This window comes from Triturus cristatus, chromosome 5_1 (assembly GCF_964204655.1).
Source record: "Triturus cristatus chromosome 5_1, aTriCri1.1, whole genome shotgun sequence".
Lineage (NCBI taxonomy): Eukaryota > Metazoa > Chordata > Amphibia > Caudata > Salamandridae > Triturus > Triturus cristatus.
Genome location: NC_140587.1, coordinates 300,369,658 through 300,376,197, shown reverse-complemented (window position 1 = coordinate 300,376,197; position 6,540 = coordinate 300,369,658).

Below are 6,540 nucleotides of genomic sequence, written 5' to 3'. Positions count from 1 at the left end.
CCGGTACATCCTAGAACTAGATACCAAATACCCTCAAGGTTTGAACACAGGGGAAGAAATGCATAATTTCTTATAAAGTAATTTCAATTACTTCTATACAAGTGGTTTACAGCATATCATTAATGTGGCTTTACAATCTGCTATGTCTGTCTTTTTGCTCTATTTTTGTATGTGGAGTCCTATAAAACTCACATAGTTTTTAGCTCAATTATTAATTATACCATTACAGTGTAGGAAATGTTAGGATTTTTGAATTTTTATAATACATTTTTATAATAAATTAAAACTAATTAAAAAAAACTCCTGTCCACATATGACCCATTTTGGAGCTCAGCCTTTGCTCAGCTTATCAGCACCGTACGATTTTTTAGTAGGTTTTCTAGCTCAGTAGGTTTTACACTCAACGCGTTATATCTATTCTTTTTACATGAAACTCTCCTTGCAATTAAGATTTTAAGGGGGATCCCTAAATACTGAGTACCAGCTTTCAGGTTTTTAGTATAATTACTATTGAAAACAACAGTTCTGTTCCAGCTTTCGTTTCAAAATAAGAAGAAAAAAAGTAATCTTTTTATATTTACACTATTGTACTTTATCACTTTGCACTTCAGTACCTTATACTAGGATACACTAGGCACTTTAGAAGCTCGTCAACAGTTTTACATACTAAGTTATTTGACCAGTATTGGTCTATTCATTTTGCACTAGTATCGATTTTTACATTAATAGTATTAGTATTTTTATCATTCAGTAGAAAGTATATTTATTATCTTTTTCAGTTTTAAATTAATAGATAGGAATTGACACTATGTTTGATATTTGGTATTTGTACCAGACATAATGAGTATATACTTTAGGAATCAAATTAAAGTACGGTTGACGCGCCAATAGCAACATTTGTACATTTCTCATTTGACACCTTTAAATTAGAAAGTGATTGGAAAATTACATTTATACCAATGAGGTCAAATAAGGTGTATTTTTCTAGCAATCACTAACGTGTCAACACTGTAAATTAGACATATTATGAGAAATGAAAGTACCAATAACAGCAAATGTATTTATTTTTCTATGTATCACTCCCATATATGTCTTGTTTTGACAATGATTATCAATATGTTTAGAGCGATATTCGTGTTCTAGCTCCCTCTAAATGAACTACAGAAATAAGGATTTTGTCTATTTCTATTGTAGTGCCACTGACCTAGTCAGGTGATGGGTGGGGTTTTGTTTAAATAAATTCACAACAATGATCGTAACACGATCATGTGAGCAAAGGCCAAGCGGCCTGAAACGCGTCATGAGCTGTGCACATATCCGTTTAGTAGGTAGCAGACCTCTAAACCGGCCTATATATTTAAATGATTGATCTATTTAGATTCCGCATTGCCAAAATAACATGCCAAATGTCATTTCAGATTATACCATTGTCTTTATAAATACATCAGTCCTTTGTAGTTTTTGGATCAAAAAGATTTTTTTATTCATAATTAAAACGAACAAAAGCATTTTTTTCTTTCTTTTTAATTCACTTACAATTTTGGTGCAAACATGTTACATAGTTCATGTAATAAAAAATAACATCCTAGACATCAAAGACATGAAATTCTATAACATCCTAGACAGAGACATAAAAAACCACTTACTAACCATTCATACCTGCATTCATTCAAGATTTTTTTTTTTTAGTACTAGAGGAAACAATTGGGAAGGAAAAGCAAAGGACCCTTGAATTGGTCAGATTTTTTCAGATTGACAAGATGGAAGATAACAATCTTCAATATCACTGTGATGGAGACAAGATCGCGGTCAACGCGCGTTTCAGTGGGAGACCACCTTCTTCAGGACGGACTGCAATTAATAAAAATTTGAAATATATAAAAAAGAAGTCTGGATGTCTGCAGAAAAGACAAAGGAAATGGCATTGGCAAGTTGAAAGGGAATGCATTTAATTTCAAAAGGAGATTACTTCCTTAAATTAGTTATCTCTGCTTATTAAGCTATTAGGTGCTTTGAGTGCTATCAATGCTCATAAAGGTATTTCAAATAAAGCTGTGTGAAACATGCAGGAAAGGGTGATGCATAGTGCAGGGTCCAACTATTATAAAGCCCATTGGTGTTGTTAGGGTAGAGATTGAAGGGATGTGTCAACTAAAGATAAAAAGTGTGTGATGGTAGGTTGGAGCATGCACGCCTAGGTAGAAATACTTAAGGCGGCTGACCTATGAGTCAAAGAACAAAATGCACATAGAACGCTGTAGAACCCATCTGTGCAATACGATACAGCGGTCTCAATTTCTAAAAGAAAGAGTATTTTTGTTATTAATGCTGTTCTCTTTAAAGCTCTCATAGATGAAAAAATGATAGGAGAGCCTAAATACCTGAAAGCGGCTACAATTCAAGGATAAATTCACAAAGGGGGATTTTTATTTATATGTCCATATCTGTTTCTGAAATACCAGTCGCAAAAAACTGTGAAGGAAAATAAAAGACTTTTTAGAGAGTGAGCCAGGGTGGTAAGGTAAAGTATATACCATGGATTTAATTACCTTGTCAGGGCGTGTGGTTGTTCATAAAGGCAAAACCAAAACAAATGTCTGATTTTCTCTGTATTTCTAGAGTAATTTCTTTTTATTCTTTATCGGTAGGGCTATCCAGTCCCAAGTTATCTGTAAAAAATGTGAAGATATACTTATCGTAACGATAGTGGGGTCCCTGATGTCATGCACATTAAGTGTGTATAGGTTATAAATTACAAGGTTGGCGGACAATGGGGGCCTTCTAACTGCACTATACCATGATGAAGGTTGCTGGAAACCGTGTGTCCGTCATAGATCTAACACGTTATGCGCTTACTATGACTTTGGAGGACCATGTGAGATTGAAGATACAGCTTATATTTCTGTTTGGTAACACTACGTTCTTATTTGCATGTACTACCTAAATCGATATCCTATAGATTATGTAGGCAACCTATTTTTAAGAGTGAAATGCTCTGAGGCCACCGAATCAAAAAGAAACCTGCTAAGATTCCTACAAAAGTGAAAAGCCGTTTTTTATCTATGGATTTAGCTTAATAGGTGAAACCTAGTGAGCAAAACGACTACCAAATAGCTAGAGCACGAGATAGGCTAATGGTTTAAAATAAAGCCGCGCAAGGGGGTTCCCTGTTTGAAAATGGGGGTTCATACCTGTTTACGTGAAAACAAACAGCAGAAGCAGCCAAAAAATTGGAGTGCGAATCAGACGCATTTTATCGTAATCCTTTTCTCGCGGGATTACGGAACGGCGTGTTCTAGCTTAAGTGCGTATTCGTATATTTGAGCGCCATCTTTGAGGGGAGTTTGATCTCGTAACCATTCTAAATGGTTAAGAAAGCGGGCTCTCGTAGAATAAGGTTTTATATTTTAGAAGGATGCTTATCCAACAGTCTCAAAAATAATAACGTCTTCATAATATTAAATCCATGCCAGCGCTATTTGAGTTTAGTTTAAGTGCATATTCGTATATTTGAGCGCCATCTTTGAGGGGAGTTTGATCTCGTAACCATTCTAAATGGTTAAGAAAGCGGGCTCTCGTAGAATAGGGTTTAATATTTTAGAAGGATGATTATCCAATAGTCTCCAAGATAATAACGTCTACATAAAATTAAATCCATGCCAGCGCTATATTGGAATAAATGGAAATACCTGATTTATACCATGTAAGATATAGGAGGGCGCCGATTTATGGGTGCCGTATGGAGATAGTACTAAAAATCTTTCAACAGACTTATCAGTTTTATTCGATTAATATATACTAGGTATTCTAGAAAGTAGATGTAAGTGCTTTAGACACAAAAGCCTACTAGAAGGGCCTATGATACAGAGGTCTATCTTGTGTAGTCAGTAGGGCAGAAAAAGTAATGTGTATACTACATATCTACAGAGAAACTCAAGATTCTGCTAATACTAAGGGACACCCTAAATGTAATGATTGTCTCCTAGCCTATGACAAAGTCAGTAGTGTAAAATATGGGGTCAAGTCCAAATAGATGTAATTATGTGATAATCCAAGTTATCTCCTCATTTAGGCCCCTACGAACTGTGTTACAGTGGAAAATCCAGAAAGCCTCTCTGTTTTTCCGCACCGTGCTGGTTTCTTGTCCTGGTCTCGAGGCTTTTTTTTCAAGAATCAGCCATTTCAGATCATGTTCAACATGGTTGTGATCTAGAAAGTATTTTACCATGGGAGCTTGTTCTTTTCGGGTTCTGATGGCCGATTTATGCTCAGAGAGCCTGATTCGAAATTCACGGCCAGTTTCGCCTATGTAGCCCAAACCACAGGGACAAAGGATAATGTAGATTACGTTGTTACTTCTACAATTTGTATGGCTTTTCAGCCTACCGCTTCTTGTGCCATATGTCTATGTTTCCGTTGTAATTGCTGTAGGGCATGCATGGCATGTACCACACCTGTGATTTCCTAAGATCTGTGGTAGGCCATCAATGGTGTTCTGTACAGCTAAGGTGTTATTAAGCTTCATTCTGCTATGGACTAGTTTGTCTCGCAGATTGGCATTTCTTCTAAAAGCCACTATGGGTTTTTCAAGAATTTTACTGCTTTCATTGGTGTTAAGGATTTTCCAGTTTTTGTTTAGTATTTGCTGTAGTTTCTGATTATAGCATGTGTGGTTAACCACACATACTAGTCGTTCCATGGGCTTTTTCTCATTGCCTGAGATAAGGATGTCACAATTGTAGTATTTAGCTCTTCTCATAGACTGCTTAATGAGGCGTTTGCGATAGCCTCTAAGTATGAGTCTTTTTTAAAAATCTTCTGCATGTATGTTATAATCAAGTATATTCGTACAATTGCGCCTAATTCTGAGAAACCCCCCCGAAAGGGATGGAATCCTTTTGACAGGAGAGGTGGAAGCTAGCATGTTGCAGGATTGTATTCTTTGCAGTGGGTTTGCGGTAGAGGCTAACTTCGATGTTCTCATTACCACTTTTTATCCAGATATCCAGAAATTCCACCTTTTCTGGTGAATATTTTGCAGTGAATTTTAAATTATATTCACTGTGGTTAAGCCATTCAATGAACTGGTTTAGGTCATCTTCAGTTCCTGTCCAAACAAAAAAGATATCATCTATGAATCTGTGTCAGGTGTTGATGTTTTCATAGAAAGGAGCCATTTCGTTGTAGATGTGTTTTAGCTCGAACTCCCCCATGTAAGTATTGGCCATTGGTCTGGGCCTATTTATATTATCTTTACTCAACCCCAACCTCCAACAATATGGAAGGTTTAAAAACCTTTGGATTTACAGATGCTGATTTCTCGGCATTAGTGGGACAGATAGTAGGTACCACTGGATATATTGGCAGCTCTGCCAAAGACAATGGTGAATGGAACAAACTCACCAATCTAAAGAAAAAAGCTAAAAGAATGGAGTCCCATGCCCATTACATGTTAGAGTACTTGAAAGCAGGAGTTATACCCTCAGGTCTTAGGGTCAGAAACATTCCCGCACTTTTTGTACAAGTGCGCCAGTTCCTGGAGCGGTGGTCGCACATGGCGAACCGCTGCTCCAGGGACTGGATGATCCTGATCATTGAAACGGTTAAGGAAATGATACAGGTCCTTAACCAGGAAATTCTGGAACTGGAAGAGAAACTCAAAACTAATACCAGTGTAGAAGAAGGAAAAAATAAACTCTTGAATATGAACCAAGAACTACAGGACTTTGAAGAGTACCTTATAAAGAAAAAAACAGAAAAACTAAAAAAAGATATACGGTGGTTCTCTCAAGAGAAAATCTACCCCTATTTACAGAGCAACTTTTACCAACAAGAAGAATCAGATGTAGGACAGACGAACACGTCTTTTGAGGAAAAGAGACAGAAACTTGTTACTTTTTCCGATACCAACTCATCAGATTCGGACCATGAAAGTCCGTATCTTAACGAAGAGTATGACTACAACCCTAGAAGTCGTAGGGGATCTACATATAATCATCAGCAATTTGGCCATTCTTATTTTTTAGAACAAGGCAGGGGCAGGGGACGAGCGAGATTCCAAAGGCAAGGCAGGAACAATTACCGCCAGACAGAGCAAGCACATCCTCAGCCATATATGCGAACGAGAAACCAACAATATTGGAAGTCGCAGTGGACAACTTTGTAGAGAGAGAAAGCATACCCATCTTCAACCTCTCCAGACACCAACTGACAGCTGCAGAAAGTACGCTTCTTAGCAAGGGTTTGTCTTTTGTCCCCAGCACTTTTCCGGACATTTTCAACATGAATAAAGATTTGTTTTCCTTTTTCAGGAAAATTCGCTTACATAAATATATGTCGGACATAGTTCCAACAGAAGAGGAAATAAACTATTCAGGGTGTAAACCACCATCTAGATTTACCCCCACCTTGGGGATGGTAGGACCTGAAGTTGCCATTTTCGAAAAAACAGCAATCAAAGAACTAGAAAGGATTACTAAATATGTCCGTAAGCCCACACCAAATCTTACTAAATTGGAAGTTACAGCACTTAAAGATCTA